This window comes from Camponotus floridanus, unplaced genomic scaffold (assembly GCF_003227725.1).
Source record: "Camponotus floridanus strain SB8 unplaced genomic scaffold, Cflo_v7.5 scaffold125, whole genome shotgun sequence".
Classification (NCBI taxonomy): domain Eukaryota; kingdom Metazoa; phylum Arthropoda; class Insecta; order Hymenoptera; family Formicidae; genus Camponotus; species Camponotus floridanus.
In genome coordinates, this window is record NW_020229243.1 from 271186 (window position 1) to 284848 (window position 13663).

The following is a 13663-nucleotide window of genomic DNA, read 5'->3' on the forward strand; positions in this document are numbered from 1 at the left end:
CGAAAAAGAAAAATATCGATGAATATGCCGTCGTCAATACGAGAGTAAATATCGAGAAGAGATACGGGGGCCTCTATTCATGCCATTTTTTTAGCATTTTTTTTTTTTTGCGCGCGCGCACAAATATTTGACACATGTTGTCTCTGGATTCTATTCGTCTAGCGACTAGATAATTAAATAGTTAAAAATCCTTTATCGCGTTCTAAATAAACAAACAAATAAACAAACGGATAAATAAATAAATAAATATATATATATATATATATATATATATATATATATATATATTCTTTTCTCGCACCTCGTCTGGTGGAAACGCGAAGCTAGATGGTAAACGAAGGACGCGGACATTCGAAACTAGCTCTAGGATGTCTGGCGCGAGTCGTGAACGATCCTCGACGGTTCCGCTCCGTCCTCTGCCAGTCGCATCTCCATCGTGCTCGGAATCTCTCATTCGAGGAGAGCGAGAGCGAGAGAGAGAGAGCGAGAGAACGAGAGAGCGAGAGAACGAGAGAGCGAGAGAGAGCGAGAGAGAGCGAGAGAACGAGAGAAAGCGAGAGAGAGCGAGAGAGAGCGAGAAAGAGCGAGAGAGAGCGAGAGAGCGAGAGAGAGCGAGAGAGAGCGAGAGAGCGAAAGAGAGCGAGAGAGCGAGAGAGAGAGCCTCTCGCTCTCGTAAGAGAAACCGTTCCGAGAGGGAGCGGGGGGGACGCGGGAACATAGAGATCGTCTCCACGCACACGCAGCGCATACTCATCTCCCGGCTGCTGCTGCAGCATCGCCCGAAGGGTGCAACACAGAGACAAGTCGGTTGACAAGAGGGAGACAGAGAGAGAGAGAGAGAGAGAGAGAGAGAGAGACAGAGAGAGAGAAAGAAAGAGAGGGGAAGGACGAGAACAAGAGGGAGAGACACGAAGGGGAAAGCACGACTTTGCGATTCGATTGCCGAACTTGCACGAAGAACCGCGAACCGGTCCTACCCTCTCCACCCCTCGCGCCGCCGCGTCGCGGAGACGCGACGTGCCGCTTCTTCTCTCTGCGGACCCACGATATTCGGGGCAGCCAACCCCGACACGGAGCACCGGTCGTAAAAAGGCTTCGATCAATTTTTAAGTGGCCGCCGAACCGGCACTGCTCTTCCTCTCCCCGCTCGCCCCCGGAAACCGACAAACAACGTTTCCTCCCCGCTCCTCCCTCCGTCGAGATTCTCCCGATCTGCAGATCGCGAGAGCTCCAGATACGTCCGACGCTCAATAAGCCTCGCTGATTCATGCTCGTTCGGCCGACAAGCGACTTTCGGGCTTGATCGATGGGGACTCGAAATAGTTTGTAACTTGGTAGCCACGGTCGCGCTGCGGTTTCGACTTCGCAGAATATATTTGCGCGTCTCCTCTGCTCGTCTCTCGCCAAGAAAGCGGGCATTAATTCATATTAAGTGTCCCTTTAATCGGGGACTTTGGCGGGTAAATAAGCGTCGAAGCCTCGTGCTCCGTATGTGGGATATATTTGTTGCGCGAAGGGCGAATCGCGCGCTAAATTGATGCGCAGGCGAGATGGAAGAGGTCTTGCGCGGGGGGTGACTTCTGGAAAATTGGGAATTATTAACTCCCGGAAGAAGGATCGCCCGTGCGAGTCCTCCTTCGTCCTCGTAACAAACGAGACGTGACTCAAAACAAGGATATTTAATCCATCTAACGATATTTTATACTTCAACTCCTCGCGTTGCGGGGGGGGGAGGAGTCGCCAAGCGTAGAAAACACCAACACAAGCGTCGAGTTAAAAAGATTGGAGAGCAGAAAACAAGCGCCTTCCTCCATTTTGGAATCAAGTAAAGTGTTTCTAAACAAATTACATTTCTTACGTATCGTAATTGTACGAGAAAGTATCATCATATTTTGTATAATTAAATTAATTAAAATCAAAATAAAGGCGTTTAATAATAAATTCATTATTCATTAGCCCCATAATTATACACAAGTAATTCAGAAGAATTTGGAATCTCCGTTTCAAGGAAGAATCGATTCCTTTCCCTTTTCCCCCGAAAGGATCCCAAGTAAATATTCGATTAATGCGACTTATTTCATATACACGCAATATGACACGCTTCCCAGGAAAAGATCAAACGTTTCCTCCAAGTGCAATTAATTTGTCGCTCCATTACGCGAGGGTTCTTCTCTCGGCCAGTCACGTTTAATTAAAATCGTTATAACGGCGATCGTGGATCGTTATAGCTCCAATAATAGGTGCCGTAGATATCCGACGAGAGTTTTCCTCCGGGCAAAAATATACGCAATCTTACTTCTCCGCCACCTTCCAGAAACGAACCTGTTATTTCTCAGCACACGTCCGCTTCGTTATCAACTAATGTTGAAACGAAGCCGCGGTATCAAAAACGCTCGTCGGTTGAGCTATATATCATAGCTTCAAAACGAAGACTGGCACAAAGCTACATCGAAGTACGCAGTTGCCGAACAAATTGAAATTGAATAGCCTCGACTCCACTTGAAAAATCACATATATATGTTCTTTATAATTGTTATAAAATTTTTATTATAAAGTATCTGTCGAAGAATCAATGTCTAGAAATTTGGCAACATTCAATAATACACAGTAAAAAAAATAAAATGTTAATTTCAACATTTTTCACATGTCCCAGAAAGTCCACTCTAAATTTTAAGGATCATTGGAAAAAGTGTAGTCGACCAAACTAGCCAGAAAATTTGTTTATTAATACGACGTTTCGACCATATGGTTGTGGTCCTTATCAAGTATATACGATGTAATAAAAATCAGGAGACAGACATAGATGATAATCTTTTTAGTTTCTTGACAAAGTCTCTCACGGACGCATCAATTTCTCTCAAATCTAGTTAAATAACGTTTTCTGTTAATGTGACTTGTGCAATTTACAAAATTATCGTCTATGCCTGTCTCCTGATTTTTATTACACCGTATATACTTGATAAAGACTATATGGTCGAAACGTCGTATTAATAAACAAATTTTCTGGCTAGTTTAGTCGACTACACTTTTTTCAATGATTCTTTAATTATTTGACTAGCGACATTAAGATATTTATAATTTCTAAATTTTAAGTTAAAATAATTCATTCTAAAAATGTTAAATAATTGACACGATACTTTACATTTATTCCGTTATTGTGATTTTAAGTGTAATGTAAAAGTAACATACAAATTAATTAAAAATTGCACGAGAAAATAGTTACAATAACTCGTAAGAAATGTTGAGGACATTAACATATAATAGTAATTATTTGAACTTAAATTATTTGTAATAGAAACATTTGATTTTAGTAAATTTGAATTTATTTATGCATGTCAAAGTTCAAGATTATTTCAAGATTCACTTTAATTTTTCTTAGAATGTTAAACTAACTGTGAGACATGTGGATTATTTAAAATGAAAATAATAACATACAGGTTGTATGTTAATTTTACATTAAAGCACTAATCAAAACGTGATAACACAAGAAAATTTCAACATGTGGACGCACAATTTTTTGCCTTGTATACAGGGTGTATCTTAAAAAGCTCCCACTAAGCAAATAGTTATTCCTGATTAAAAACCGAGTCGAAAAGTCCTGAACCATTTTTTTTTCCAAGATTCATGAAATAATTAATCAGATTTAGGTATTAAAAAGATTTCTGAAAAGATGAATCGTTTAGAAATTAACACAAAACAGTTGTTTTTTTTGCTTATCCAAATCCTCATATATTGATAACGAGGAAGTTTGTCTTTTTATTGGCGCGACTTTACTCATTAATTACTGCTTTATTAAGCATTATGGGAAAAAATGGTTCAGGACTTTTCAACTCGGTTTTTAATCAGGAATAACGCTATTTGCTTAGTGAGAGCTTTTTAAGATACACCCTGTATATTTGATTATCGAGACGCAGCATTTTGATTCGAGAGACGTTTACTGCTTCTTCCTTGGAACATTGCAAAATGCAAATTCCTCAACGAAATCATGCAGTCTGAAGGTAATTCATCTTGGTTGCATCTCGCTGAAAACTTGGCCGCTCAATTCGAAAATCAATCAGCGACGGATTCGGTCTCCAAGGACGTAAGGAGCGGATCCTCGTATCATGGACGCAATCTTATCGTCCAGAATAACGCCTGAAAATGGCGGGGAAAAAGAAGTTTTAATTAAACCTAGAATAAGAGTTTAATCGAGCGAGCGGGATTAATTGCCCCCTCCCCCGGAGGAGATTAAAACGACGTAGGGTCAAAGGGAGAAAACTGGCCAGCCTCCTCTTTCGGCGGCGACGGGATCGCGACTTGAAATACTAAAATACCTCGGGCAAAGCCATCCGTATAAATATGCGCTCGAAATCTCGCTGTGAATGTTCCATTATGTCTAATTAACGGGACGCCCGATTTCGCGCGCACAATAAAGGGGGGAGCGAGGGGTGGTTTCGCTTTTCATTTTCGAGAGGTATCTCGCGTCCTATCAAATGCCTCCAATTCCTGACGATCCGTGAAACGGGTGTCCTCGAAATACGGTTCCTTTGTAAGTGAACAACGGCGAATTTGGAAAAGCTTACGAGACCTCCAAGACCTCGCGTTAGAAATTAATCGTAGCAAAATCCCCGTCGGTCGATTTTTTATCAATCTTACGTACAATTTTTATCGAGCAAATTCCATTTCGCGCCAAAACTCTCGGGAGATCACGCGCGCAAAAATAACCAACCGGTGGTTTCGCGAATCATTTTTTAGCCGTGCAGATTTTACCGAGTATTGTTCGGCGCGCTAGAGTACAGCATCTGTACTATATACAACGAACAATGGTGTGCTTTACGGTGATTCGATTTATATCGGATTTTTTGCCGTGTGTTATACGTATCACGGCGCGCCATGTGTGGCCACGGCATGTGTCGAAGTCTCGTGCAAAATAGATCCGCCAGGTCCGTTTGCCAAACAAGTCTATCACTGCCGACACGTACGGAAAATATTGTACATGAAGCGAATCCGTTGTACGATGACTCTGGATTCTGGCATTTATCGTTTCATTCTTGATAACCGAATGACATCGAAATTAATTTATTTCGATACGTCTTATAACGCTACTGTTCTCTGGATTCTGCCACTTATCGTTTCATATTCTTGATGAGCGAACAGCATCGAATTTATCAAAGGTCTTATAACGTTGCTGTCTTATAACGTTACACAGTAAAAAATTGTGCATCCACATGTTGAAATTTTCTTGTGTTACCACGTTTTGATTAGTATTTTAATGTAAAATTAATATACAATCTGTATGTTATTATTATAACGTTTTCATATGTTACATTTATGTCACCTTCATAATTAAACACTTTGTACATGTCTCTTAGAAATGGAATATTATTTTGAGTATTTTTAACATAATTATTTTAAACAATCAATATGTCTCAAAGTCAGTTTAACATTCTAAAAAAAGTTAAAATGATTCCTCAAATAATCTTGAACTTTGACAAATAATCAAATTTACTAAAATCAAATGTTTTTATTGCAAATAATTCAAGTTAAAATAATTACTATTATAAATATAATAAAATAAAAATAATAAAATAATTACTATTATAAAATAATTACTATTATTAATGTTCTCAACATTTCTTACGAATTATTGTAACTATTTTTTCATGTAATTTTTAATTAATTTGTATGTTATTTTTACATTACACTTAAAGTCACGATAACAAAAATAAATGTAAAGTATTGTGTCAATTATTTGACATTTTTAGAATGAGTTATTTTAACTTAAAATTTAGAGTGGACTTTGTGGAACCCATGAAAAATGTTATAATTAACATTTTATTTTTTACTGCGGTAAAAAAACATTTTGTATTTCTGTTAAAATTTTCTCATGTAAAAATTTTTGTGTTAAATTTTTAACATACTCTTATGTTAATGTAACATATTATCGTTGCGTTATTTTGACATTTCTGCGTTGAGTTAATATTCACCGTTTCTAAGAGTTAAAACAACGCAATTAATATGTAAATGCACGAACTTGTGATAAAATATGTTATATGTTAAAATGGACAGATAAGTTGTGTTATTTTCCTCTCTATAACAGTTTCCATATGTTAAATCGACATATCTCTTCTGTCATTTATCATAAAAATGTAAAAATAACATTTTCTTTTAATTAAATTTAGCATTATAAATATGTTAATTTAACATAAACTTTATTTCCAAATAAAGGTTAAGTTAATTTTTAAACATATTACTTGTGTTATTTATTTACATACTTGCCTTCTGTTAAATTAACATTAAAATTAGAGTGGATAAATTGGGACATGTGAAATATGTTAAATTTAACACAAAATTTTTTACTGTGTGTGTATAGATTCGTTGAAATCTACAACTGTAGATTCATCTTCCCTCTGATAAAACTCCTTAATTAATTCGAAGAGCTAAACTCCTTCTTCAAAAAAAGAGAAAAAATACTTCAAAAAAAGAGAAAAAATACTTCAAAGAAAACAATTTGAGTTATGAATCATAAAAAAAGGAAGAGCAAACTAAAAAAAAAAAGCTTCACTTTTAAGTCTAAATATAAATAATAAAATTTCAATCCGCAGTTAATTTCAGGGCTTTGCAGAAAACCGTAATTTGAGATTTAATTTAATTTAATTTTAATTTAACTTACGAGACGCTTAATATTGACTGATGAGAAAAGTGGAGAAGACGTTCACGCAATTCACCCTAAATTAGTCAAAGAGTTTCGTCCATAAAGTATAGACGAAATTCTCTTATCGTACAAATCTGACGTATTCCCGAATACCGTGTGTATTTCCGAATATTTCATGATTATACAAACTATCTATCTTCCCCCCCCCCCCCGCCCTCGACGACTAACATTACGATATCCATTATTAGTCGTCTCGAGACTTTACGAGAGCTTCGCCGCGACGGTAATAAAAGTCTCTAAGCAGACGTCATGAGAAATGGCCGCGATACGAAAGCACTCGGCAATCAGTTCGCGACTGTCTTTCAATAACGGCGCGCCCGACGGTGGTATTTACAATTTATCGAAAGTTCGTGACGCGCCGGAGAGACCCTCCACCCGGAAAGGGCGAGCAGTAAAGGAGAATTGAAAGCTCCGCGCGGTACAATAAAGTATCGGAATTTACAAAGGGAACCTCCGCGCCATCGTGCTCCGCGACTTTTGCCTCGGAATAAGTCGTGCCGATCGCGACGCGTTATTAAGGCGTATCCGAGTATTTGCCATTTCAATATGCGGCCTCCCGCGAGCGAGGAAACATCCCCAGGAAGGATCCCAAAGAGAAGTCGCGCGAGAGAAGAGGGACGCCATGAGAAGGGAAAGAGGGATATTTAAACGTGTAATTTGACGGCAGTCGCGAAAAGTACGCGAAAAGTTGCTTCGAGTAAAAAGGAGAATTGCGCGACCTCAGCAAGCGCAACACTTTTCGAACGACCGAGAGAGAGAGAGAGAGCGAGGGGAGAAATGAACTACCGGATGCCGCAAATGAGACGGGCACTTCCCTCCGGAGGAGCTCGGGAGCTCTTCTTAAGGAGATTGACCATCAGCGTCGAACAAAGTCCAGAACCGCAATGCCACTCGTCGGCGTAGATGTCGATCCTGCGCGCCGGATCTACCGGAACGGAACGGCGGGACTTTGATCCTTGCCTTAAACGAATCTTGCGAAAATTGCATTGTTACCGCGGCGACGGCGGCAATTTGCCCGCGTGCCGGCTATGACCTCATAACCGCCATTTTCTGGCGAATTTCTCGCGGTAGCAACAGCTATTTAAGTTTAGTCCCCATAAATCTCTCCTCTCCCCGCAACGTTACACGGCAAAACACATTTTGTACTTCTGCCCAAATTTTCTCGTGTAAAAATTTTTGTGTTAAATTTTTTAACATACTCTTATGTTAATGTAACATCTTATCGTTGCGTTATTTTGACATTTCCGTGTTGAGTTAATATTCACCATTTCTAAGAGTTAAAACAACACAATTAATATGTAAGTAAATGCACGAATTTTTGATGAAATATGTTATATGTTAAAAAATGAACAGATAAGTTGTGTTATTTTCCTCTCTATAACAGTTTCCATATGTTAAATCGACATATCTCTTCTGTCATTTATCATAAAAATGTAAAAATAACATTTTCTTTTAATTAAATTTAGCATTATAAATATGTCAATTTAACATAAACTTTATTTCTAAATAAAGTTTAAGTGTTAACTTTTAAACATATTAATTGTGTTATTTATTTACATACTTGCCTTCTGTTAAATTAACATTAAAATTAGAATGGATAAATTGGGACATGTGAAATATGTTAAATTTAACACAAAATTTTTTACTGTGTATACAAATTTTCCCCTTCACGTTCCGGTCGAGCAAAGAAAATATTTTTTTTTTTCGCATTATCTCGATAAAAAATTTCCCATTGCCAATCGTAATCATTTGAAATATCGCTAATGATAAGCTGGGGGGAAAAAATTTCGGGAGGAATGTTTTGCGAGTTATCGAGATGGAATTTCAAATCTCTCCCTCCCTCTCTCTCTCTCTCTCTCTCTCTCTCTCTCTCTCTCTCTGTCTTTCTCTCATTGTGTACTGTGACTTGTATAATGTTGCTGATCGGATCGCGTCCGTTTCTTTGAGCAAATAAGAGAAGCGCGCACCTCGTTAAATCGTTCTGTAAAAGAAGGAACAAGTCCCTAAGAGGTCGATCGACGCGTAGCAATTTTTTACTTTCGATTCGATCGTTGCAATTCAGATCAATTCTGAGAATGGCGCTCTTTTTGCTAGAACCGCGCTTCCCTACACCGAATTCCGTCTGTCTACTTTGCTCGGTCGTACATTCGTCCGATTCAAATCGATTTCTTTCGTGCGATGCAGCCCGTTCGAGTTTTCTTTTCCGACGAAAACAAATTGCAGAGACTCCACCGGCGCGTACTCCACGCTAATTAAAGCGATCTTTGTCGAATTACGTATTTTCCTTCCCTCTAGTTATATATGTCGAAAAAAGGAAAGGGGTATTTCAGATTCGCGATAGAAATGCTTTTGAAAAGTTACGAAAGAGAATGATTACATGTTCAATACCTTTTGCAACATTTCATTTTGTATAGCATAGAAATAATTATTGCATAAAACTGAGTACATTATAATAAAAATGATAAAATAATATAAATGTAAAAATTGTATAATTACAAATTTAAATTTCAATATTAAATACTCGAAAAATGTATATATATACACAGTATATATACACAGTAAAAAATTGTACGTCCATATGTTGAAATTTTCTTGTGTTACCTCGTTTTGATTAGTACTTTAATGTAAAATTAACATACAACTTATATGTTATTATTTTTATAACGTTTTCAAGTGTTACATTTATGTCAACTTCAAAACTAAACACTTTATACATGTCTCTTAGAAATGGAATATTAAGAAAAGTTAAAGTGAATCTTGAAATAATTTTGAATCTTGACATACAAAAATAATGAAATTTACTAAAATCAAATGTTTCTATTACAAATAATTTAAGTTAAAATAATTACTATTATATGTTAATGTCCTCAACATTTTTTACGAGTTGTTGTAACTATTTTTTCATGTAATTTTGAATTAATTTGTATGTTATTTTTACATTACATTTAAAGTCACGATAACAAAAATAAATGTAAAGTATTGTGTCAATTATTTGGCATTTTTAGTTTGTCAATAAGTAACACACGACGAATGAGTTATTTTAACTTAAAATTTAGAGCGGACTTTCTGGGACGTGTGAAAAATGTTATAATTAACATTTTATTTTTTACTGTATATTACTGAATGTTCTCAAATTTTTAGACATTGATTCTTCGATAAATATTTTATAATAAAAATTTTTATAACAATCATAAAGAACATATATATGTGATTTTTCAAGTGAGTCGAGACTATTCAATTTCTGAATCTTGAAATAATCTTGAACCTTGACATACAAAAAATAATGAAATTTACTAAAATCAAATGTTTCTATTGCAAATAATTCAAGTTAAAATAATTACTATTATATATTAATGTCCTCAACATTTCTTACGAGTTATTGTAACTATTTTTTCATGCAATTTTTAATTAATTTGTATGTTACTTTTACATTACACTTAAAGTCACGATAACAAAAATAAATGTAAAGCATTGTGTCAATTATTTGACAATTTTAATTTATCAATAAGTAACATACGCGACGAATGAGTTATTTTAACTTAAAATTTATAGCGGACTTTCTGGGACGTGTGAAAAATGTTAAAATTAACATTTTATTTGTTTACTATATAAAGATGTATAAATATATCGGATGTATAAATATATCGGAAATACTTGAATTAATTAAAATGATTAAATTTTAGTTTCAAGTTTTAATCGCAAGAAAACTGACGAGAAATCTAAGATAACATCTATTCTTTCACCGTCTCGATATTACAGGATTTAAGGATTGTGTGTACGGATGTGTTTTGTGAACGAGACGTATAGATAGATAGTTTTCTATAGACAGTTTACGGTTAAGAGAGACTGCATTGCGTCTCTCGCTCGAGGAAACTGGGAACGTTTCTTCAACCAATCTCCCTTCAACGATTCGGAGATTGCGCAACGATGCGATCGACGAGAGGAGGCCAACTCTCTGTCGAAACACAGCTTTTCTCTCCTCATCTTCCTTTTTTCCCTCGCTTTACTGCGCTCATTCTAGACCGTTAATTTCATGTACAGAGCACGACGACGACGAGAGAACGCAAGTAGTAGGTACAGACCGTGTGTACGTGGCCCGGATTCAATACGCTCGAAGCCTCTTTCAAGCTACACCGGCAAAACCTGAACGACATTTAACCGGAAACCTGATATCGGTGGACATTCGAGGTCTCTTTTCAATTGATTGTGCCCAGCACAACAATGAGGATCAGCGACATCGCGGCCGAGGATCGTAAGCGCTATGTAAACTCGAAAAAACGAAGCTCTTTGTGTGCAATCGCGTCATACATTGTGTCGCGAATATTCCGAGCGACCCGACAGAGTGCGGAAGTCGATAATAAAATCGAAAGCGCCGCGCCGTGTCGCGGATTACGGCGAAAAGAAAAAGAAAGGGGGAAAAAAAGGAAGCGCACCGGGGGTTATAAAGTCCTCCTCTTAATCTATCGTCGAGGAGAGGGGGATGAGAAGGGCTAAAACCGCCAATTTCACCGATGACTCCGGCTTTTAACTATCGCTACCGAGGATTCGCGTGTCGATCCAACGTGTTCGGCTTGAATATTCAAATCGCTTTTCAATGCTGTTCAACGTTGACTGAACGATGGCCGCGCATCCCGCCTCCCAGCAGGATGTGTGAATCAATGAGCTTCCATTATTATTTACTTCGGAAGATTGATCATCCCCAGTTTTTAACGTTCTTATCGACGTCCGCGGGGCGAGCGGCGAACGTCGAAAGCTGCCGAATTGAGGCAATTACCTGCGTGATTTATTACGTGTCGCGACCGAGAGCTTCGCGTATCGAGGCACCGTGTGCATACGAAGATACACCCTCGTGTATAACCGGTGTTATAAATATTCAAACAATTGTACAATGGAGACAACACGACACTTTAAATTCGAGCTAAGAATTTTACTACATTGAACATTTAGTAAATAACTTGGAATATATCATTGTAAAATATATAATATATAATATAAAATTAATAATTTTGTATTAATATTGATTAGTATACATCTCGAATGTTTTAAAAAATAATTTAATGAAAGCTATTAAACTATTAAAAATATTTTTGTGAAAAATTAAAGCACTCACTGAGAAAAATCATTTGATTGTATCAATCAACAAGACGTATTTGATAGAAGCCAAACATTTAAACCAAAAATTTTTAGATAAGACTTTTCGATAAGACTCGATTTTTTATAACTAGAACATTTAATAGATTTTACTATAAGGATTTGATTATTTTCTAGTTGGATCTGTAAAACTTCTTGTAATATTAACTAAATATAGACATAGTGACGCTTTTTTTGTAAATTTAGTATTATTATTATTAAGAAAATTTGATAAATTTAACAGGAAAAAATTAATCATATTTTATAATCTGGTAATTCTAAAAAAAATTCTGATTCCTTTCATTTCCCAACAGACATACTGATTGAATCTACCAAATTTTTGATTAATGCAACCAGATTTTTTCTCAGTGCTCGGTTTATTATTTTATATGTTGCAGGCTTTTTATAAATTTAATCTTTGTACAAAATAAACCTTTTTTACAAGTGTTAAATTCTTGCAATTGTATGAAAGTCTAAGCACTTTTTGTAAAAAAATGGAATTTATAAAAAATCTTGTAGCGATATATAAACAAAAAAATGAAACGGGAGATCATAAAATAAATGCTTAAAAATAAATTTGCGTACTAGTTATAAAAGTAAACTATTTATAATATCGAAGAAAAATGTACATAATCAGATAATAATAACAAACATTTTGTATAATACTAAAATAATATATATTTTTCGAAAATTCGTAAAATAAAATGAAAGATTTTATCTAAACACAATTTTCGTGCGTAAAGTGCAGTTCCTCTGCGTACACAAAAATTGTCATACCATTTTTATAGAACCACTTTTTACATTCTCCATAAAATTGCACTCAATTTCCGCCAATTCATATCGTTATAACGTAATAGTTTTATCTGTGTTTTTTTTTTCATTTCCACAACTAAACTATAAAAGTGTCGAGATCGCTCTGGCATGTTGAAGTTACGTAACATAGAAATATTGTAAAAGTTAGCCTCGAATTATCCACAATATATTTCACAATTAAATTGTAGTGACATTACAATGCGCCCCTGAAATGTGAATTTGTTTTACAATATTTTTATTCCCTTCAATTATACTTCGTAAAAGTCTAAATCAAAGGACACATATTCGTTGATCTATATAACAATATCATCGTGACAATATAAGCAGGGTCGAATTTATACGGTACCTTCCAACAACGAGAGAGAGAGAGAGAGGGAGACAGAGAGTCTCGACTCGTGTTGCACGTTGGAGCGACACTAAATTATTGGCAGCTAAACAGCTTAGATGTCGATAACAATCACTTATAATAGCGCTTATAAATAGCAGCGTGAAACTTATCGCGCACAGGTAACTACTCCAAAATCTTTCGGCCGCATCACTCGCGAATTTCACACAAAGTAAAGAAAAAAAAAAGTGTTTACCGTAATTTTTTCGCGAGGAGACATTTTTTAGCAGCTGGCGATTATCGTCGGCGAATAAATCGATACGCTCTCTCCCATATACTCGGCGCAAGCACTCGTTTAAATAAAAATAAATACTGACGACGCGGCGCACGTAGAGCGTAGAGTTTCATTAAGTTTTCGAAAAACTCGCTTAACGTTTGTCTTTGAAAGAACTACTTGGCGAGACAAACAAACCGTCCCAAACCGGGGTAAAATGAGCCGCGCGTGTAGCCCGATGGAGGTAAGTTTTGAAAATGCAGAAAAGAAGTCTCCTCTCTCTGAGCGACAATAGCGCTTAAGAGGGAAAAAAACGAATGGCATTCTCGAAAAAGCTCGCTAGGGCATTAAAGGTGGAAAGTAGTTAAACTACGAGATACACACGACATGTAAATGCGCACACGTTCGCGAAGAAGTACGCGCGTTG